Source organism: Bubalus bubalis, chromosome 1, assembly GCF_019923935.1.
Source record: "Bubalus bubalis isolate 160015118507 breed Murrah chromosome 1, NDDB_SH_1, whole genome shotgun sequence".
Lineage (NCBI taxonomy): Eukaryota > Metazoa > Chordata > Mammalia > Artiodactyla > Bovidae > Bubalus > Bubalus bubalis.
Genome location: NC_059157.1, coordinates 42,122,473 through 42,146,904, shown reverse-complemented (window position 1 = coordinate 42,146,904; position 24,432 = coordinate 42,122,473). Strand labels below are relative to the sequence as shown.

The 24,432-nt window shown below is 40.7% G+C and overlaps 1 protein-coding gene and 1 non-coding gene across 4 annotated transcripts in view; one reads left to right on the top strand and one right to left on the bottom strand.

Moving 5' to 3' along the window:
• The window catches only part of CSMD1 (CUB and Sushi multiple domains 1), a 2,066,326-nt gene that overhangs the window by 646,573 nt on the left and 1,395,321 nt on the right, over positions 1–24,432 (bottom strand). The window lies entirely within an intron of this gene.
• On the top strand, positions 15,639–15,740 carry LOC112587415. The gene has a single exon (XR_003111901.2). It is a non-coding gene; the product is annotated as a U6 spliceosomal RNA (small nuclear RNA).

Genomic DNA, 24,432 nt, shown 5'->3' with positions numbered 1-24,432 from the left:
TTGAATGCAGAGTTCCAAATAGCCAGGAGAGATAAGAAAGCCTTCCTCAGTGATCAATGTGAAAAAATAGAATGGGAAAAACTAGAGATCTCTTCAAGAAAATTAGAGATTCCAAGGGAACATTTCATGCAATGATGGGTATAATAAAGGACAGAAATGGTATAGACCTAAGAGAAGCAGAAAATATTAAGAAGAGGTGGCAAGAACACACAGAAGAACTATACTAAAAAGATCTTCATGACCCAGATAACCACGATGATATGATCACTCACCTAGAGCCAGACAGCCTGGAATGCAAAGTCAAGTGGGCCTTAGGAAGCATCACTACGAACAAAGCTAGTGGAGGTGATGGAATTCCAATTGAGCTATTTCAAATCCTGAAAGATGATGCTGTGAAAATGCTGCATTCAATATGCCAGCAAATTTGGAAAACTCAGTAGTGTGGCCACAGCACTGGAAAAGGTTTCCAGGATTGCCTTTACAATCCCAACGAAAGGCAATGACAAAGAATGCTCAAACAACTACACAATTGCACTCATCTCACACGCTAACAAAGTAATACTCAAAATTCTCCAAGCCAGACTTCAACAATATGTGAACCAAGAACTTCTAGATGTTCAAACCAGATTTAGAAAAGGCAGAAAAACCAGAGAACAAATTGCCAACATTCCCTGGATCATAGAAAAGGCAAGAGAGTTCCAGAAAAACATCTACTGCTTTATTGACTACACCAAAGCCTTTGACTGTGTGAATCACAAGAAACTGTGAAAAATTCTTAAAGAGATTGGAATACCAGCTCACCTGACATGCCTCCTGAGAAATCTGCATGAAGGTCAACAAGCAAGAGTTAGAACTAGACATGGAACAACAGACTGGTTCCAAATAGGAAAAGGAGTACATCAAGTCTGTATATTGTCACCCTACTTATTTAACTTACATGCAGAGTACATCATTCGAAATGCTGGGCTGGATGAAACACAAGCTGGAATCAAGACTGCCAGGAGAAATATCAATAACCTCAGATATGCAGATGGCACCACCATTATGGCAGAAAGCAAAGAAGAACTAAAGAGTCTCTTGATGAAAGTGAAAGAGGAGAGTGAAAAAGCTGGCTTAAAACTCAACATTCAGAAAACTAAGATCATGGCATCTGTTCCCATCACTTCATGGCAAACAGATGGGGAAACAATGGAAACAGTGACAGATTTTATTTTCTTGGGCTCCAAGATCACTGTAGGTGGTGACCGCAGACATGAAATTAAAAGATGCTTTCTCCTTGGAAGAAAAGCTATGATCAACCTGCTGCTGCTTCTAAGTCACTTCAGTCGTGTACGACTCTGTGCGACCCCATAGACGGCAGCCCAACAGGCCCCACCATCCCTGGGATTCTCCAGGCAAGAATACTGGAGCGGGTTGCCATTTCCTTCTCCAATGCATGAAAGTGAAAAGTCAAAGTGAATTCGCTCAGCTGTGTCCAACTCTTAGCGACCTCATGAACTGCAGCCTACCAGGCTCCTCTGTCCATGGGATTTTCCAGGCAAGAGTACTGGAGTGGGGTGCCATTGCCTTCTCCTAGGCAGCCTATTAAAAAGCAGAGACATTACTTTGCCAACAAAGGTTCGTCTAGTCAAGGCTATGTTTTTTCCAGTAGTCATGTATGGATGTGAGAGTTGGACTATAAAGAAAGTTTAGCATGGAAGAATTTATGCTTTTGAACTGTGGTGTTGGATAAGACTCTTGAGAGTCCCTTGGACTGCAAGGAGACCAGTCCATCCTAAAGGAAATCAACCCTGATTATTCATTGGAAGGACTAATGCTAAAGCTGGAACTTCAATACTTTGGCATACCTGATGTGAAGAACTGACTCATTTGAAAAGACCCTGCTGCTGGGAAAGATTGAAGGTAGGAGGAGAAGGGTATGACAGAGGATGAAATGTTTGGATGGCATTGCCGACTCAATGGACATGAGTTAGAGTAAGCTCTGGGAGTTGGTGATGGACAGTGAAGCCTGGCGTGCTGCAGTCCATGGGGTCACAAAGAGTTGGACACGACTGCGTGACTGAACTGAACTGAACTAAACTCATCAGTTATGATCTGAAACTTTCAGTTTTGGGTGACTATAAACTGAAGTAAGAACTCAGGACCCCTGAAGGCTATCTGAGTGCATGATCCTTTTATTCTTCAAAAAGTTCTTCCCCACAAGTTTTTGAAGTCATCTTCTCTACTGGTAATTTGGTAGCAATTTTCATTTTTAGCTATTTTTCTATAGACAGGATTACTCCCCTTTTGAAAACTCATATAGCATTGGTTTATCTGAGATCTTATTAAATTACATTATTATGATGACAAATAAACTGACAGAAATAGTTTTGACACAAATACGCAACCAAATTCTGTATGCACACACATCACACCTGCTGGGGAGCCCAACCTTGCAAAGTACTAGGTGGAACTCCCTAGTGATGACAGCTAGCCAGCCAGGTGCCTCCATCAGGAATCATTAAAAGAGCCAGTTAATCCTACAAGCTAAGTGTCTTTTGTGGAAACACACACACACAGTTCTACTCTATGTCCATTCTGAATCATTTATAACTTCGAATAAAGTTGCAGTCAGGCAGTTGGCTATTATGTAAGAAAACAAGAAAGGATGGCTCTAAAAGTACAAAAGAAGATAAAGTTTTCAAATTTTCAAGACTGAACCAAGAGAGACACATGGAAGATGCTCTAGACTTTACTTCATTAGAGAAAAGTCAGGCATCATCCTCTCCCTGCAATGCCAGGAACAAGAACAACGTTGCACCCCAGAACAAGGACCAGGTGCCCCAGGTACTTCATCAGTGATTCCACCAAGTCCAGAACCCCTTTCCTTGCAGGGTTGGTAAAGAACTTTTAATCTGCCATTAAAACAAAAGCTTAAATTGGAAATCCCTCTGGGAAATATGAATGTGACATATTTGAACCCATGTTCAAATCCCTCTGCCATGAACACAGGTGCTCCCAGATTTGGGGGTGGGAGGGTTCAGCACACCCAGCACGTGGGTGGGGGTGGGGGAAGGTCTCTTGAGGAAGGCGATGCCTACAGCCCAAGTGGGACTGTTCCCTCCCACACTTAGTGAGGGAGAGAATGTGGGGTCACCACTGAGAACAGGAAGGGCAAGGGAAAAGCCAGAGTGCACTCAGTCTAAAACATCCCCCCAAATGGCCAAGGGTCATGAGGCTTCAGGCACGAAGGTGCAGCAGTACTTTCTCAGAAAACCTTTCTGTGGAGTAGCTTTCACTTTATATGTGGTCTGTGTTCTTCCTTGGAGAAGGAAGTGGCAACTCACTCCAGTGTTCTTGCCTGGAGAATCCCAGGGACAGGGGAGCCTGGTGGGCTGCCGTCTATGGGGTCGCACAGAGTCGGGCACAACTGAAGCAACTTAGCAGCAGTAGCAGCAGCAGCTCTTCCTTATTTTTTTTTCTCCTTGTCTGAGGATGACTAATACACAGTGATTCAGATCTCCATGAGTTAAACGAAGTCTTCGGTGGAGAAAAATTTGCACTGGAAGCATTTACTAGGCAACAATGCAAGCTTCAATCTTCTCATCTCCAAAACAATCTTACATGTTCAAGTAGGAATAGAGGGTGGAGAGTTTGGGTTGCTCCAAGGAGCCTTTTTTCTCTCCTTTCTTCATTGTAGACATAGTTATTTTTCTGTAAGAATGACTTTACGCATTGGAAACCCAATTTACCATCCAGTCAGTAGTATTTAAGGGGTGAGCATATGTTGGAAAAGACTCTTGATAGCACCTTGGACTGCAAAGAGATCAAACCAGTCAACCCTAAAGGAAATCAGTCCTTAATATTCATTGGAAGGACTGATGCCCAAGCTGAAACTCCAATATTTTGGCCACCTGACGTGAAGAACCGACTCATTGGAAAAGACCCTGATGCTGGGAAAGATCTAAGGCAGGAAGAGAAGAGGACAGTAGAGGACAAGATGGTTGGATGGCATCACCAACTCGATGGACTTGAGATTGAGCATGCTCTGGGAGTTAGTGATGGTTGGGGAAGCCTGGCTTGCTGCAGTCCATGGGGTCACAAAGAGTTGGACATGACTGAGCGACTGACCTGACTGACTGATATACCTTAATATTGTCTTCCCAGGTGGCACTAGTGGTAAAGAATCCACCTGCCAATGCAGGAGACACAAGTTCAATCCATGGATCGAGAGGCAAGATCCCTGGAGAAAGGAATGGCAACCCACTCCAGTATTCTTGCCTGGGAAATCTCACGGACAGAGGAGCCTGGAGGGCTACTGTTCATGGGGTGGGGTGGCAAAGAGTCAGGCATGACTGAGCATGTGCACACACACATGACCTAATCGTAGCCAATGAGACATTGGGAAGGTGTGTGGAGCATTTCTCGGGGAGACAGTGCCCCGCTCCCTCTCTCCACTGTTTGTGCCTTGCCCTGGGGGGCTAGGGGATTGACTGAGCTATTATAATAAACTGGATCCCTGTCTTCAAACTTCCTGACATTGAGAGAAACAAAACACTGTGGTTTCAGCCACTTTCACTCAAATATTCTGCTACTTTCAGCAGGAAACTCCTAACTCTGATGGCATAAAAATAAAGAAGAAATAGGCCATTAACACAGACATCAAAAGTGTAGTATTCAGAAGACAGCCTAGACAGGCCTATGAATGGAGCACAGAAACACAGAAACCTATAAGGACCTCATGCACTTTACTCCCAAGAACATATTTACAACCATCTTAACATTTAGAGTCACTCCTAAAGCAGCACAACACAAGGAAATGTATAAATGTGAGTAGCACCTTAATGAGGGCCTGGAGTGAGCAATAGAAAGCGGTCATTAGGAGGAAGGATCGAAAAATATAAAACCAAATGTGGTCAATGAATCTGTCCTAGACGTGGAACAATAAGCACTACCTTGTCGTCAGAGGTTACACCTGGGAGTGTGGGGATGGACTGAAATTGAAGGGGACACATACATATTCATATATATATATATATATATACACACACTGTTGAAAAACACTTCAGAAAATAATATATTTTTGCTTTTCTTCAATTAAAATTTACTGTGTAAACACTTTCTCTGACAATTTAAAACAAACTTTAAAAACTAAATTTGGTGAACACTGGATAAAGGTGTTATTTTTTGGATTTCCTTTTTCCAGTTCTTAGAGTTTCTAGCCTTGAGGTCAACGTGACATTTTTGTTTCAAGCAAACATTGCGGAGAATTTGAGCTGCTTGCTTTTGCTGACAATAGCAGAAATTTTGTGGCGCATGGTGTTATGTGATGTGGTTATTTTTCTTGCCTCAGAAAGAAATTTTCTGTGTGTATGAGCCTGCTTATTCTGTGATCTTTTGTGGTGATAAAGAATTTGACCAAAGTAGATGTAACGAATAAGATAAAGGTGAGCTGCTATCACACTATTGTTCTAAAACTTTATGCCATGTTAAGTTTAAAATGAGGCCAACATGACATTAACTCTTATGATTTTAAAAAGAGCAACATGTCTTCTGCTAATATTTTATGTAATCAAGCAGATTCTTTTTATATGCATGATATAAATCTATATGATTTTAAAGTAATGCTGGATTTGGTAAAGGGTCATGAAAGTACCGTGAGACATATTCCAAACATACATATAAATACAATATGGGAAATAATGAAATATCACTTGAATTAGTTTTGTCAGTGTCTTATTTTAATCTTAGTGCCTTTATTGTATTTTTGAATGAGGAGATAATAGGTAATAAAAAAAGATGTGTCTGTAAGATGTGTCCTGGGATATCACTGCTCAAATTCAGAACCATTTGTGCTTCACCATGAGTAACAGTTTGATGAAGAGGAATGAATTCACATTTGAATGTATTGAAAATCGGCCTTCAGAAGCAGTCTCTTCATCACCCACAAGAAGGCTGGTGGAAAAGATGTCTCGGTTTGTATAAAGTTCAAGTCCAGAACCCAAATGCAGGCCAAGGCACTTTCAGCTATAAAGTCAGAGTCTAGCAGACACATCCTTATTGAAGGCTGAGGGGCTGCTGGCCTGGGGTGGTGCCTCAGCAACTGTGGTGTACAATATCCATCTCCTGTGATCTACTGGAGAGAGGTGGGTGGCACACACATAAACAAGCCCAAGTTGAATTTGCCAGATCCTGGTAAGTGCTATGGGGGAAAAAAAAAAATACTGGGTACAGAGGACAAGGAATCTGCAGGGTAGGCCTGTGTGTTTCATAGACGGTAGTGGAATTCCTAGCTAAGGCTGCGCCTAATCCATGCTGATGGCCAGGTTAAGCCCTTGTGTCTTGCAGAGGCCTTCAGGTGGCCCAGGGGTAAAGAACCTGGACACATCTGGAGACGTGGGAGCAATCCCTGAATCGTGAAGATCCCCTGGAGGAGGAAGTGGCAACCCACTCCAGTATTCTTGCCTAGAGAATCCCACGGACAGAGGAGTCTGGAGGGTCCATGGGGTCACAAAGTCAGACATGATTTAGTGAGCAAGCACACGAAGTGTGTTCAGGAAGACTCACTCACCAGGTTGTCAGACTGGGCATTAAGATTGCCTAAGATTGCCTGAATCCAGCAACCTGATACGCCTCTTTGGGTGAAGGTAGTGAGGGGGCTGGAGCCAGACAGGTGTCATCTCAGAGGTCATGTCAGAGGTCTTCCCTCCTGGGCCTACCCACCGTCAATGGAAACCACTCAGAATAGAGGAGCAGCATCTGAATCTGGAGTCACCCTCCTCGTGTGAGTGCTCAGTCGCTCAGTCATGTCCAACTCTTTGTGACCCCATGGACTGTAGCCCACCAGGCTCTTCTGTCCAGGGGATTCTCCAGGAAAGAATACTTGAGGTTCCCACCTCGTCCTTCAGGGGATCTTCCCAACCCAGGGTAAATTAAACCCACATCCCTTATGTCTCTTGCATTGGCAGGTGGATTCTTTACCACTAGTACCACCTGGGAAACCCTCCTCAAACTGGCAATAAGTATGACTACTTTTGGAGAAGGCAATGGTACCCCACTCCAGTACTCTTGCCTGGAAAATCCCATGGACGGAGGAGCCTGGTAGGCTGCAGTCCATGGGGTCGCGAAGAGTTAGACACGACTGAGTGACTTCACTTTTACTTTTCACTTTCATGCATTGGAGAAGGAAATGGCAACCCACTCCAGTGTTCTTGCCTGGAGAATCCCAGGGACAGGGGAGCCTGGTGGGCTGCCGTCTATGGGGTCGCACAGAGTCGGACATGACTGAAGTGACTTAGCAGCAGCAGCATGACTACTTTTAGAGAAAATGTTCAAAGGTTTAAGTTTTCTGCTTCTTCCTTTTCTTCTCATGTTTTCATCTGTTTGGAATATAGTGTTGATTTTTTGTTTGTTTTGTAGCTTTGTTCTTATGTAAAAATACTGAAATCTGCATCACATGAATCCATATGAAGTAAATACATAAATCTTCCAAATAAAGGAAAAGACATAATTAATAAGTATAAGTGTGCCACAGGCTAGAATAAAACCATTTGACATCTGTGTACTGAGGGGAAAAATTTGCCTTCAGGCTTTTACAAAAATTTCTGGAGATGTGATTTTATAAGAACAGACAATTCTAACCCTAGTGTTTGACCACCAAAAAGTAAACATAATTCCTGAAGGTAGCTCCTGCTTCAGGCGAATTAGTTCTACCATGCCTTAGGATACTAGCCAACAAAAGAAGGGAAAACAGTTTTAAGTAGGTCAGATAATCATAGCAACCCAGTTTCTGGGGCTGCACAATTGTTGTGTGTGTGTGTTTGCTTTCCTGTTATAAATCTCATCTTTTCCATTTCCCTGTGTTCTGGGGTTAAGATGATCCTTTCTTGCAGTAATGTGCCCTGAGGTCACCTGAACGTGAGCTGGTTTCCAAACTGGTTGAGCTGCTGGTCAATGATAATGCCAGCAACTACACTGTTTTCATTCATGGACTTCTTCTCTTCCACGCTCACTCAAAATGCATTAAAATCAATTGTAAACGGCAAAATCATTCACATCCAGGAAAGGTCTACACAACACTAAACATTTGCATGACCAACAATTTTTTTTTTTTTAATTAATATACTTAAGACTATTTAGGTTACTATTTAAACACTTCACTTGTGATAACCGGTTTGTTTTGTTTTGTTTTGTTTTGTTTTTTTAATAAACAACGAGTGAGGTCCTTCTGGAAACTGGATATTCCCTTCAGTAGTAATCTGGAAAGCAGGCATATTGACTGGCATCTTTTAGGTTCAGAATTTTAATGCCAAGCCCTTTTAAAATAGATTCAACTTAAACCCACTTGCAAGCAAAGAAAAATAAAAAAGAGTTTGGAACATCAAGAAGAACTTTCTTCCAGTGAAGAGACTAAAAGAACAATGAAAAGTGAAAGTGGAGTTCTAAGGAGAAATGTCATTTTGGTTCAAAGTTTGCATCTGTCCTTTTCTCATTAATACCAAATCTGTGGCCCTCTTTTCAGTGGACACAGCTGACCCTCTGGTACTTAGCACTTTTAACGCTTTGCCTGTTTATCTCTCCCCTTCCTTAATGTTTGTGATACGATTTTTCTGCATCCCATCTTATTGCTCTCTGCATTTCATCCTCTCCTAGCTTCCTCACCCTCCCTGGATACTGTGACTCACACACGCCACCTGTGCAGGAGTCATATGGAAGCGAGGCCTCCACAGCCCCCACTGTCTCCTGTCCACCTCTGCCCTCCCTCTGAGCCACACTTTTCTGCCTGCCCACAAAATCACTGTGCTATGAAACGCAAAGAAAATTAAAAATTGTCCAAACTTCTATTTCACTTTAAAAAACAAGTTGTGTTATAATAATTATAGTTTAGCTGAATGGGATTAAGAACTACAAACACTGTTATCAGATTTCTTATGTATACATCATAAAGCATGCAAACACATTGTCAGCCTCAGAAATGAATATGCAATAGGTTCTCTGAAAAGGCTCTTTAGAAATGTAAATAAATAAAAAAGAAAACATCAGAGTGGAATTAAAAATAAAATGTTTAATGCCAAATGCTCCCCCTACCAGATATTATATTCTTAAAAGGTACTACAAGGATAAAACATTTCAACTAGGTTATCCTACTAAGTAGAGTAAACACTAATTTTATGAGCCTGGTTCACTCTTATCTAATACTTATCTAATATGCTGAAAAGCATATTGGATATAAAATAGCAGACGTTTTTAGAAGGTAAGTTCTGTGAATGCTTTGTAAAAATTATCCATTCATTTAAATTATTTACTGAGCACTTAATAAGGACAGAAATATCTTTAAGCACTAAAGAAACTGTGTTGAAATAATAGATTTGGGGAACTTCCAAGCACAGGAAGGGCTTCCCATGTAGCTTAGCTGGTAAAGAATCCACCTGCAATGCAGAAGACCCTGGGTTGATTCCTGGGTTGGTAAGATCCACTGGAAATGGGATAGGCTAGCCACTCCAGTGTTCTTGGGCTTCCCTGGTGACTCAGCTGGTAAAGAATCTGCCTGCAATGCGGGAGACCTGGGTGTGATCCCTGGGTTGGGAAGATCCCCTGGAGAGGGGAACAGCTACCCACTCCAGTATTCTGGCCTGGAGAATTCCATGGACTGTATAGTCCACGGGGTCGCAAAGAGTCGGACACAACTGAGCGACTTTCACAGTAGAGTACAAACACAGGAAGGAAATTTCAGGTGGCTGATATTCCCATAAGCGTTCTAGTGGGTCACCCACCTGAACCACCTCAACCCCTAAGGTAGCCGCTTAGTAATTTATAACCCAAATTGAGGCCCTACTCGGCCTCAGGTACAGGACTCATGCTGAGGCTCTGAAGCTAGACAAAGCCAGGAGCATTGAAGATGAATCAAAGGAACGTTCATAGGTTGTTTCTCAGGAATTGTAGCAAAGTCTCTTGATGAGACAAGAAGGACACTAACATCAATAGGAATAGGTCATCTGAGGATGCTAAAATGTAGAAACGCAGTGGTACAAACAATAAAGAACATTTCCTTTATAATCACAGGGAATTTTCCTTCTTTATTTCCCCCTCCTTCCCTTGTTTCCCTCCTTCCATCCTCTCTTCTTTCTTTCTCTCTTGCAATTTTTGATTAGTGGTAAATATATACATTATACATTGTATAACAAAAAATTTTGGATTAGGAACAAGAATGATGACTTTCCCACCTAGAAATACCCAGATTCAAACTAACACAGAGGTAGTGTAAAGGTAAGTCATAGTGATATTATAACAACAATGACCTTATTGTTATTAAAAGGAAGTGAAAGTGAAGTCGCTCAGTCTGTCCGACTCTTTGAGACCCCATGGACTGTAGCCTATCAGGCTCCTCTGTCCATGGGATTTTCCAGGCAAGGATACTGGAATGGGTTGCCATTTCCTTCTCCAGAGGATCTTCCTGACCCAGGGATTGAACCCGGGTCTCCTGAATTACAGGCAGAAACTTTACCATCTGAGCTACCAGGGTCCTATTCAAATAAAAGAGGGGTTCAAAAGCTTCAGTAGGTTATTTCTCTCACAATATAACACCTAAACCAATTAGCATGTAAACTTAGTTAGAAGATGATGTTTATTTCATTAAAATCAAATGGTCACTGTGTGAAATATTGGAGTGGAAAGAACTTCTGTCTTATTGATGATTGCATTTCAGCGTATGAAAGATTGATCTCATGCACAGATTTACAACCATAACTATTCTACATAACTTGGCTTAGTGGGAATTATTCTAAATATTTTTTGCATCATTTCGATCTTAAAGTGAATTTCAGTCATGTTGAAAGGAGTATGCATTCATAATAGTTTTTTTTTAATTAAATCTTTTCAATAAATTTATTTGGATTTGTGCCTGCAATTTAAGGATTTCCTATTAATCCTGAAGGAATTGTTTTATGTGCCACTTGTTTTGCTCTTTGTGTTAACAATGCCATTCTAGACTTATGAAGTAATGTATATTAAATGTATATACTTCATATGGTGAAAAGTGTTAGTCACCCAGTCGTGTCCAGCTCTTTGTGGCCCCATGGACTGTAGCCCACCAGGCTACTCTGTCCATGGGATTCTCCAGGCAAGAATACTAAAGTGGGTTGCCATTTCCTTCTCCAGGGGATCTTCCCAACCCAGGGATCAAACTCAGGTATCCTGCATTGCAGACAGATTCTTTACTGTCTGAGCCACCAGAGAAGCCTTCTCATATGGTAGATAATCTAATATAAATAGCATATTCTCTTAATTTTAGGTCTTCAGAACATTGTCATTAAACTGAACATGGAGTGGTAACATCTACTTTAAATTAGTCTCATTTCCTAAATGCTAATATAAGTATTCAGGAACAATTTATATAAATAGCACACAATTCTTGAAATAACATGCAAGTTGTTCCAGTTCTAGGAACTCAGTACTAAATATTCATAGCAACTGATTTCTGTGGCATAGCAGGGAGGTTTAGGGAAGTAAAATGATTTCTATTTTCTCCTATAGCTGTTTGAGAAGTGAGAAGTGGATAATGAAGACTATTACAGAGAGGACCTTTTTTGTTGATTTCTTGTGTAGGTGCTGTGACAAAAATAATATAATATTGGGCTCTAGTCTAGTACATTACCCTGACCTTTTTTTTTTTTTTTTTTTTTTTTTTTAATTTGGAAAACAGGTCACTTGCTCTGTGGATATCTGGAACTCCATGTAGCATTCAGATCTTTGAAACACAGTAGGTTTTCTCTTTACCAACCACTCCTGGGTAACCCTATTTTTCCTTCTTTGAAATGAGGAATAAACCGTGAATCAGTCCCTTTGGATCTCCCACTGTAGGAGAAAGGCAATGCTGACATGATAAAACAGATAACGGGAAGGCAGTGCTGTTTTTATTAACAGCATGGGCTTTTCAAACAAGTGCAAATCAATTACAAACTCTAGTATATTAATTCCCTTAACACTCTCATAAAAAATATCAGTAAATATCTTGAGTTACCAATATGCAATAGAAGTAGGGAGAAAAATCATACGGCATAAAATAACATTCCCAAGTGGACTATAAAATGTTAACTTCCTTAGAGAGACAATGTCATATGAATCTAAAATATGAAAATAAAATTTCCAAGTCAGAGCCTGTCTTGATTGTGTAATCTAAAAGAATAGTCATAATTTCAAACTTGTAAGAGCAAAACCAAGTCACACGGTGTTCATTTTGAACAATACACTAATAATCAAGTTTTATTCAGGACTGACTGTATGCTCATCAATGTGCCCCTGGAAATAAGATATATTATCAACATACCTACCTGACATTTTACAGCTCATCTGTAAATACCTTCATCTGTATTCTTTGATTTAATAACACAAGATGAGTCTAAGGTAGTGGTTAGGAGTTTGGGCTCTGGAGTCGGAATATTTAAGATCAAATTCTCCTCAGATGTGTATGAGCCATGGGGTGTTGTATACATTCCTTTACCTCTGGGTTTGTCTGTTACCTCATTTGTAGGAGAGCATGGTTCTAATGTCAACTTCATGGGATTGTTAAGAAGATTAAACGAACTAGTGATCTGTATGGCACCTGACACCCCACAAGTGCTCTATGAATCTGGTCTCTTTTGGTTGTTGTTTATTTGTTAAGACTCCAGGATAGACTTTTTGTACACCAGGCTGTCTGCAAGGTGAAGCTCAGCCATTCAGTCTGGGATCAGCCAAGTCTGACTTTATTAAGAGACCCTGAAGCAGAAGTCTTCTGTAAGCAGTTATAAGACACATGGCTAAGACTCCACAGAAAGGATGGGATTCAGTCATGCCTTTGATGGCACTGAGATAAAGCTTTGTTCAAACTTCACTGATGCTGACTGTAAATCTCCAGCCATCAGATGGGTCAAGGAATCAAAGTTTATATCTCAAAATTAAAATACCTTTATACAAAGAAGGGTTTGCCCTCCAGTTCCATGTTAATCACTTGAATCAATTCTCTTCCAAAACTGTGATAGTCTGTACAAATGGAAACTAGTCAGAAAGTACAGATGGCTTAATATTCCCTAGGGTATGATTTGCAAAATATCTTACTGGGGTCATGTTGATGGGGGTCAATAGCACTGAATTTTTTTTCCCCATGAGGAAAAATCAACTAAGGTGAGAAATCTGATTTTTACCTGCCTTGTATTATTTTACCTGCCACTACACCAGTTCAATGAAAATAGAAAAATCAAGACCATTTTCTCTCTTATCTTCATATGAGGAATGGCTAGACCTTCATCTCACCACAGTGCTGAATACAGATTTCTAACTAAGATATCCAGATTCACAAGGAAAATAGGGACCCTGATTCTAGCACCATTAGAACTATCCACAAAGCTTATGGAAAGAGTCAGGGTCAAAGTAGGCAAGAGCTTGTTATGAAGGCAACACAACACACACTCTGAAGATGAAATTTCCATGACTAAAGGCCCAAAAAATATATATTTAACTTAAATGGGAAGGAAATCCAAAATAGAGGGAGTATATATACATGAATAGCTGTATAGTAGAAACTAACACAACTATATACACAACTTTATACAAACGTAACAGAGAAGGCAATGGCACCCCACTCCAGTACTTTTGCCTGGAAAATCCTATGGACGGAGAAGCCTGGTAGGCTGCAGTCCATGGGGTCGCTAAGAGTCAGACACGACTGAGCGACTTGACTTTCACTTTTCACTTTCATGCATTGAAGAAGGAAATGGCAACCCACTCCAGTGTTCTTGCCTGGAGAATCCCAGGGACGGGGGAGCCTTGTGGGCTGCCGTCTATGGGATAGCACAGGGTCGGACATGACTGAAGCGACTTAGCAGCAGCATACAAACTTAAAAGTCCCTTGGACTGCAAGGAGATCAGCCCTGGGATTTCTGTGGAAGGAATGATGCTAAAGCTGAAACTCCAGTATTTTGGCCACCTCATGCGAAGAGTTGACTCATTGGAAAAGACTCTGATGCTGGGAGGAAATTGGGGGCAGAAGGAGAAGGGGATGACAGAGGATGAGATGGCTGGATGGCATCACTGACTCGATGGACGTGAGTCTGAGTGAACTCCAGGAGTTGGTGACGGACAGGGAGGCCTGGCGTGATGCGATTCATGGGGTCGCAAAGAGTTGGATACAACTGAGTGACTGAACTGAACTGAACTGAACAAATAAACAACACTATATTTGCAAAGCCAATATAGGGAGTGAAAGTTGTTCACTTGTGTCCAACTCTTTATGACCCCTTGGCTGTAGCCCACCAGGCTTCTCTGTCCATGAGATTCTCCAGGCAAAAATACTGGAGTGGGTTGCCATTCTCTTCTCTAGGGGATCTTACCAACCCAGGGATCAAACCCAGGTCTTCTGCATTGTAGGCAGATTCTTTACAATCTGAGCCACCAGGGAAAGCAACTATATGCCAATAAAAACTTTTAAAAAAGGATTAAAAAATAAAATACTATATTTAATCAGGATTTTATTTTGTCTATCTATGCATCAAAGAATTCAGTCTTTTTTAAAAAAAGATACCTTTTCTACTTATGTTTGATTATTTGGGATATTAATATACACAAACACATGCAGATGAATATGCACACACTATTCTCCTCCCCCCAACACACATATATGTACACATACATATGGGGCTGTGCTTAGTCACCCAGTCATATCCAACTCTTTGTGACCCCATGGATCATAGCCTGCCAGGCTCCTCTGTCCATGGGATTCTGCAGGCAAGAATACTGGAGTGGGTTGCCATGCCCTCCTCCAGGGGATCTTTCCAACCCAGGGATCAAACTCAGGTCTCTTGCATTGTAGACAGATTCTTTACTGACTGAGCCACCAGGGAAGCCCACACATACATACATACACACACACACACACACACACACACATATATATGTATAAAGTTACCCATCTGACATTTTAAAATTACATCCAAGGAACATATACAATCTAAGGGGTTAACAACACTTAGAAAAATAATTTTCTACTTGGTTTGAAATTTAACATCCTGAATACTAATAATTGTACTTAAAATTACTGCAACAATATTAGTTTGTGTGTATCCTTTACTTATGTATTGTTTTGACCAAATAAGATATAATTTGTTAGGGGAAATAATCAGTATCTTGTTTGTTTGTTACCAAACTTAATTTTAATCAAATAATTGACTCAATAGGGTTCTAAATAACCCTTGGGGGAAATATTGTGAAAAATCACTTAAATGGAATAAACACAAAGTCTCAGCGTGTGTGGAAACAAGGCTATAGATCTTATCTAAAATGAATTAAAGTAAGCACTGAGGTACAACGAGGTATTTATCGAAGGAAGCAGCTTGATATCTGAAATGTCCCTTAGAGAACCCTAGAAATGCTGTGAAAATCAGGCAGAGACCCAGCTTCTCTCTAATCTATGAATTCAGTATTGAGATTCTGAGGGTTTGCTTTTTACCTTTGTTTTATTCAGCATGCTGGAAAGAGCTCCTGCTTCTATACCTTACTCTCCTTTCTTTAGAATCATTCTCTTCACTCCTCTCTCTCGACCTCATAAGAACAGATTGAAGAATACGCCTCAAAAACCATTAAATTATGTCAATGAAATATCTGTTCATATAAAAGTATATATTGGTGCTGCTTTAGTAATGCAGACATTGAAATTCAAATGACAGAGAAGGTTATCATGGGCCCTAAAAAAGGATGATGTTCAAACTCATGAAGCGTTTCATATTTATGTCAAATATTTGTTGTTGTTTAGTCTCTAAGTCCGGAGAAGGCAATGGCACCCCACTCCAGTACTCTTGCCTGGAAAATCCCATGGATGGAGAAGCCTGGTGGGCTGCAGTCCATGGGGTCGCGAAGAGTCAAATACGACTGAGCGACTTCACTTTCACTTTTCACTTTCATGCATTGGAGAAGGCAATGGCAACCCACTCCAGTGTTCTTGCCTGGAGAATCCCAGGGACGAGGGAGCCTGGTGGGCTGCCGTCTCTGGGGTTGCACAGAGTCGGATACTACCTAAGCGACTTAGCAGGAGCAGCAGCAGTCTCTAAGTCAAGTCTGAATCTTTGTGAACCAATGGACTGCAGCACACCAGGCTTCCCTGTCCTTCCCTATCTCCAGAGTTTGCTCAAACTCATGTCCACTGAGTCAGGGTTGCCATCTAAACATCTCATCCTGTCACCCACTTCTTCTCCTGCCCTCAATCTTTGCCAGGTTCAAGGTCTTTTCCAGTGGGTTGGTTTTTCACATCAGGTGGGCAAACTATTGGAGCTTGCTTCAGTATCAGCTTTTAAACGAATATTCAGGGCTGATTTCCTTTAGGATTGACTGGCTTGATCTCCTTGCTGTCCAAAGGACTCTCAGCATTCTCCAGTATCACAATTCAAAAGCATCAATTCTTCAGCTTTCAGTCATTTCTATGGTCCAACTCTCACATCTATACATGACTATTTGGAAAAACAGCTTTGATTATATGGACCTTTGTTGGCAAATTTAGGTCTCTGCTTTTTAATATACTGTCAGGCTTGTCACAGCTTTTCTTCCAAGGAGTAAGTGTCTTTTAATTTCATGGTTGCAGTCACAATCTGCAGTGATTTTGGAGCCCAAGAAAACAGCCTGTCACTGTTTCACTCTTTCCCCATTTTTGCCATGCAGTGATGGGACAGAATGTCATGATCTTAGTCTTTTGGATGTTGAGTTTTAAGCCAGGTTTTCATTCTCTTCTTTCACCTTCATCAAGAGGTTCTTTAGTTCCTCTTCACTTTCTGCCATTAGTGTGGTATCACGTGCATACTTGAGGTTGTTAATCTTTCTCCTGGAAATCTTGATTCCAGTTTGTGATTCATCCAGCCCAGGATTTCACATGATGTGCACTGCATAGAAGTTAAATAAGCAGAGTGACAATGTACAGCCTTGACATACTCCTCTCCCAATTTTGAACCAGTCCATTCTTCCATGTAAGTTTTTAACTGTTGCTTCTTGATGTGCATACAGGTTCCTCAGGAGACAGGTAAGGTGGTCCAATAGTCACATCTCTTTAAGAATTTTCAACAGTTTTTTGTGATCTACACAATCAAAGCCTTTAGCGTGGTCTCAATTAAGCAGAAGTAAATGTCTTTCTGGAATTCTCTTGCTTTTTCAATGATACAATGGTTGTTGACAATTTGATTTCTGGTTCCCATTTCTATTCTAAATCCAGCAGTACATCTTCAGGTCCTTTGTTCACATACTGTTGAAACCTAGCTTGAAGGATTTTGAGCATTACATAACTAGCATGAGAAATGAGCACAACTGTGCAATAGTATGAACATTCTTTGCCATTGCCTTTCTTTGGGATTGGAATGAAAACTGATCATTTCTAATCCTGTGGCCAATGCTCAAATTACCAAACTTGCTGGTATATTGAGTCGAGCAATTTAACAGCATTATCTTTTAGGATTTGAAATAGCTCAGCTGAAATTTCATCACCTCCACTAGCTTTGTTCCTGGTAATGCTTCCTAAGGCTCACTTGACTTCACATTCCAGGATGTCTGTCTCTAGGTGAGTGACTACACCCTCATGGTTTTCAGGGTCGTTAAGACTTTTTTTTTTTTAATAGCTCTTCTGTGTAGTCTTGCTACCTCTTCTTAATCTCTTCTGCTTCTGCTAGGCCCTTGATTTTCCTGTCCTTTAGTGTGCCCCTCTTTGCATAAAATGTTCCCTTGGTGTCTCCAGTATTCTTGAAGAGATCTCTAGACTTTCCCATTCTACTATTCTCTTCTATTTCTTTGCATTTTTCACTTAAGAAGGCTCTCTTATCTCTCCTTGCTATTCCCTGGAACTCTACCTTCAGATGGGTGTATCTTTCCCTTTCTCCTTTGCCTTTTTCTTCTCTTCTTTTCTCAGCTATTTGTAAGGCCTCCTCAGACAACCACTTTGCTTTCTTGCATCTCTTTTTCTTTGGATGATTTTGGTCACCGCCTCTTTACAATGTTATGAACCTCCGTCTGTAGTTCTTCAGGCACTCTATCTACCAGATCTAAATCCTTGAATCTATTAGTCATCATCTCCACTGCATAATCATAAGAGATTTGATTTAGGTCATATCTGAATGGTCTACTGGTTTTCCCTAATTTCTTCCATTTAAGCCTGAATTTTGCAATAAGGAGCTCATGATCTGAACCAGGTCAGCTCTGGGTGTTGCTTGGCTGGAGTGCATAGAGGTTCTCCATATTCATCTTTAAAAAATATAATCTATCTGATTTCAGTATTGACTATCTGGTGATGTCCATGTGTAGTGTCTTCTCTTGTGTTGTTGGAAGAGGGTGTTTGCTATGACCAGTGGGTTCTCTTGACAAAACTCTGTTGCCCTGCTTCATTTTGTACTCCAAGGCCAAATTTGCCTGTTAATTCAGGTCTCTTGAATTCCTACTTTTTCACTCCTATCCTGTATGATAAAAACAGCATATTTTTGTGGTATTAGTTCTAGAAGGTCTTGTAGGTCTTCATAGACCTGGTCCACGTCAGTTTCTTTGGCATTGGTGGTTGGGGTACAGACTGGGGTAAAGTCTAGGATAGGACTTTACTTTCACCACCAGATGCATCCACAGCTGAGTGTAGCTTCTGCTTTGGCTCAGCCTCTCCATTCTTTCTGGAGCTATATCTCTGATCTTCCCTAATAGCATATCGGACACCTACTGACCTGGGAGGCTCATTTCTAGTGTCATATCCTTTTTGCCTTTTCATTCTGTTCATGGAATTCTCAAGGTAAGGATATTGGAGTGGTTTCCCATTTACTTCTCCAGTGGTCCATGTTTTGTCAGAACTCTCCACCATGACCCGTCCATCTTTAGTGGCCCAGCATGGTAGGGCTTGTAGCTGTATTGAGTTACATAAGGCCATGTGATCATTTTGGTTAGCTCTCTCTGATTGTGGTTTTATTCTAGAGCCTATGGAATTCGACTTTGTGTTTTTTCTATCTGCCCACTGATGGAGGGGGATGAGGCTTGTGTAGACTTCCTGATGGGAGGGGCTGGCTGTGGGTAAAGTTGGATTTTGCTCTGCTGGTCAGGGCTCTGCTCAATAATCCAATTGTCTGCTGATGGGTGGGGCTGTGCTCCTTCCCTGTTAGTTGTTTGGACTGAGGCAATCCAGTCCTGGAGTCTATAGGCTCTATGGCAGGGCTAATGGCGACCTGCAAGATGGCTTGTGGCAACACACACCTCCCAGGACTGCTGCTGCTGTCCCTGCAGCAGGCCACTGCCAGCCCACACCTCCACAGGAAACCCTCAGACACTGACAAGCAGGTCTAGCTCAGTGTCTTGTGGGGTCGCTGCTCCTTTCCTGTGGGTCCTGGTACACACATGGTTTTGTCTGTGCCCTCCAAGACTCTGTTTCCCCAGTCCTGTAGAAGTTCTGTAATCAAATCTCACTGTCCTCGAAATTCAGATTCCCTGGGAGTTCCCAGTTCCTTTGCCAGATCCCCAGGTGGGAAAGTCTGATGTGATGCCTAGACTGTTATCAAATATATTCAGCTAAAAAATAAAAAGATAAGGTGCATGATCAGCAGTTTATCTATCTGTTGAGAAAATGAATGAATGTCCAGGTGAATAAAGTTAGTTGAAATCCCAAGGCTCAGTTTCCTCCAGGGCAAATGGAAACAACAATGGCACCCTCCCTACATACATGACAAGTTTTCCAGGATACCAAGCAGCTGTAGGCACAACAACATTTCACAAAATCCCAGGTATGATATAGTTATTCCATGAAGATTACAAGGATCACCACTGACAGGAACAATCACCTTCTAAAACTCTCCTAGGATTTTTATTTCATCAGAATGAATAGTTCAAATTCTTGCCAAATTTTAGTTTTATGAGTCTTTCTTTATATCTAGTATTTTCTTAAAACATAGCAAGGTTCTGAATCTTCTAAAAGGAAAACACTGATGCACTTACATATTTTCCTAAAATTGTATCAGGTACGTTATTTAGAAGAAATGTGTTTCAATCAGGCCAGGGCCAGGTAAAGTGCTGAAGGCCATAGAAAGAGTGCAGGCTCTCTGCTGCCCTTCTCTGTGTGCTCCTCTTTAGTTTATTCTCATTTCTTAGAGAGCCATGCTTGTCAGGAAAATAACTTGCTCATAAATGAACTGAAATCAATGCAAGGTTGACAGTAAGCATTATCACCATTACTATTATTTTCTTTTGCATTTCAACCTAAAAGATGGCACTGGGGAAGAGAATAACTTTACACAGATTTTTAAACCATAGTTTCCACAAAGTAAGAGCCATAGAGGAGAGACCATTTGCTGTGTCAGTCTCTGTCCAAACATCAGCACATGCACAGCTTTGTCTGCTGATGTTGGGCTGTGTCTTCCACACCTCAGAAGGCGGGATCTGCCATTCTAAACGCTGTGTTACAACATACGGCCAGCTTGTACAGGATGTTGCATTCTGGTTTTGGGCATTTACAAAGCATTCTAACTATTTTTTCTCTGGTGCTTTTGAAATCATACATTTTTACTTCATGTATATAAAACAAGCTTTTCAGCTTGTATAAAGGATTTATTTTCATTCTTTTCTTATGGCACTGATTACACCAGAAAGTTTATGATAATACATTTTTAGCTTCACTGTGTTTTTGATGAGAATGAAAATACAATCATTCAACAATAAAAATACAATTGGTTAAGTAAAATCAGAAGAAAAATAATAAGGAAAACTTTTTTCAGTGATTTTTATTATTCCACAAGCATTGCAATCAAATATGTATTAAAAAAATCTCAATCTAGAATGCATTTTACTAAGCACAAGATTTCTTACAATGTTTGTAGAAACTGGCAGAAAACAGACAGAAAAGATCCTGATGTGCTCACGTTGTTGCTGTTCAGTTTCTAAGCAAGTCTTTGTTACCCCCATGGACTGCAGCACGCCAGGCTTCCCTGTCCTTCACTGTCTCCCATAGGTCACTCAAATGTATGTCCATTGAGTTGGTGATCTGCCCGTCTGAGGTTCTGATATTTCTCCTGGAATCTTGATTTCAGAAGATAAGTTCATAAAATTTACATAATGTTCATCTGTTCAGTTGCTCAGTTGTGTCAGACTCTTTGACACCCCATGGACTGCAGCATGCCAGGCTTCCCTGTCCATCGCTAAATCCCAGAGCTTGCTCAAACTCATGTCCAGTGAGTTGGTGACGGCATCCAACCATCTCATCCTCTGTCATCCCCATCTCCTCCTGCCTTCCATCTTTCCCAGCATCAGGGTCTTTTCCAATGAGTCAGTTCATCACATCAGGTGACCAAAGATTTGGAGCTTCAGATTCAGTACCAGTCCTTCCAATGAACATTCAAAACTGATTTCGTTTAGGATTGACTGGTTTGAGCTCCTTGCAGTCCAAGGGACTGGTAAAGTGCTGAAGGCCATAGAAATCTTCTATGTGAAGATTTCTTCTTCTATGTGAAGAAGAAATCAAGAATCTTCTCCCCAGAACCACAATTTGAAAGCATCAATTCTTTGGCACTCAGCTTTCTTTATGCTCCAACTCTCACATCCACACACGACTACTGCAAAAACCATAACTTTGACTATATGGACCTTTATTGGTAAAGTAATATTTCTGCTTTTTAATATGCTGTCTAGGTTTGTCATAGCTTTTCTTTCAAAGAGCAACTGTCTTTTAATTTCATGGCTACAGTCACCATCTATAGTGATTTTGGAGACCAAGAAAATAAAGTCTGTCACTGTTTCCACTTTTCCCCCATTTATTTACCATAAATTGATAGGACTGGATGCCATGATCTTAGTTTGTTGAATGTAGAATTTTAAACCAGCTTTTTCACTCTCCTATTTCACCTTCATCAAGAAGCTCTTTAGTTTCTCTTTGCTTTCTGCCATAGGCATGGTGTCATCTGCATATCTGAAGTTATTGATATTTCTCCCTTCAATCGGGGTTCCAGCTTGTGCTTCATCCAGTCCAGCATTTCATATGATGTACTGTGGAACTCTTGCTTTTTCAATGATCCAGCAGATGTTGTCAACTTGATCTGTGGTTCAAATCCAGCTTGAACATCTGGAAGTTCACGGTTCATGTACTGTTGAAGCCTAGCTGGGAAAATTTTGAGCATTACTTAACTAGCTTGTGAGATTAGTGAAATTGTGTGGTAGTTTGAACATTCTTTGGCATTGCCTTTCTTTGGGATTGAAATGAAAACGGATGTTTCCCAGTCCCATGGCCAATGCTGAGTTTTCCACATTTGTTGAGATACTGAGTGGCAACACTTTCACAGTATCATCTTTTAGTATTTGAAATAGGTCAACTGGAATTTCATCACTTCCACTAGCTTTCTTTGTAGTGATGCTTCCTGAGGTCCACTTGACTTTGCACTCCAAGATGTCTGGCTCTAGGTGTGTGATCACACCATCATGGTTATCTGGGCCATTAAGGACTTTTTTGTATAGTTCTTCTGTGTATTCCTGACACCTCTTCTTAATATCTTCTGCTTCTGTTGGTTCCATATCATTCCTATCCTTTATTGTGCCCATCTTTGCAGGAAATGTTCCCTTGGTATCTCTAATTTTCTTGAAGAGATCTCTAGTTTTTCCCATTCTATTGTTTCCCTCTATTTCTTTGCATTGATCACTTAGGAAGGCTTTCTTATCTCTCCTGGCTATTCTTTGGAACTCTGCATTCAGATGGATATATTTTTCCTTTTCTTCTTTGCCTTTCGCTTCTCTTCTTTTCTCAATTATTTGTGAGGCCTCCTCAGACAACCGTTTTGCCTTTTTGCATTTCTTTTTCTTAGGGATGGCTTCTATCACTGCCTGCTGTACAATGTCACTTAGTTGTAACTTTGTACAACTGTCATTGTACAGTTTATAATTTTGTACAAACTGTCATTATAACTCTGTCCATAGTTCTTCAGGCAGTATATCTGCCTGACTTTGTACAACTGATATTGTACTTTGTACAACTGTCTTTGTACAAAGACAGCTTTGTACCACTTTGTTGTACTTGGTACAACTTCGTTGCACTTTTGTACAACTTTGTACAGTTGCACTTTGTACAGCTTTATACAACTGCCATTGTAACTCTATGCCCATAGTTCTACATAGTGTACAACTGTCTTTGTGCAATAACTTTGTCATTGTAACGCTGTGGTTGTAACTTTGTAGAACTGTCATTGCACTTTGTACATCTGTCTTTGTACATCTTTGTACAGTTGTACTTTGTACAATTTTGTACTACTGGCATTGTACAGTTTGTAACTTTGTTACAACTGTTACTGTAACTCTCTCCATAGTTCTTTAGGCAGTCTATCAAATCTAATCCCTTGGATCTCTTTGTCACTTCCACTCTATAATCATAAGGGATTTGATTTAGGTCATACCTGAATGGTCTAGTGGTTTTCCCTACTTTCTTCAGTTCAGGTGAATTTTGCAATAAGGAATTCATGACCTGAGTCACAGGCAGCTCCTGGTCTTGTTTTTGCTGACTCTATAGAGCTTCTCTATCTTTGGCTACAAAGAATATAATCAATATGATTTCAGTATTGACCATCTGGTGATGTCCATGTGTAGAGTCATCTCTTGTGTTTTTGGAAAACGATGTTTGCTATGACCAGTGTGTTCTCTTGGCAAAACTCTGTTAGCCTTTGCCCTGCTTCATTTTGTACCCCAAGGCAAAATGTGCCTGTTATTTACTCCAGGTATCTCTTGACTTCCTAGTTTTGCCATCTAGTGCCCTATGATTAAAAGGACATCTTTTTGGTGTTAGTTCTAGAAGGTCTTGAAGCTCTTCATAGAACTGTTCAACTTCCGCTTCTTCAGCATTAGTGGTTGGGGCATAGTCTTGGGTTACTGTGATATTGAATGGTTTGCCTTGGAAATGAACTGAGATCATTTTGTCTTTTTTAGATTGCACTCAAGTACTGCATTTCATACTCTTTTGTTGACTCTGATGGTTACTCTCTTTCGTCTAAGGGATTCTTGCCCACAGTCATAGGTATAACGGTCACCTAAATTAAATTAGCTCATTCCAGTCCATTTTAGTTCACCGATTGCTAAAATGTCAATGTTCACTCTTGCCATCTCCTGTTTGACCACTTCCACTTTACCTTGATTCATGGGCCTAACATTCCAGGTTCCTATGCAATACTGTTCTTTACAGCATTGGATTTCCATCATCAGTCACATCCACAATTTGAGTTGTTTCATTTTGGCTCAGTCTCTTCATTTTTTCTAGAGCTATTTTTTCCACTCTTCTGCAGTAGCATCCTGGGCACCTATTGACCTGGGGAGTTCATCTTTAAGTGCCATATTTTTTTGCCTTTTCATAATATTCGTGGGGTTCTCAAGGCAAGAATACTGAAGCGGTTTGCCATTCCTTTCTCCAAAACCCAAACTTTATCTATCGATTAAAGGATTTCAAACCATAAGTCAAGA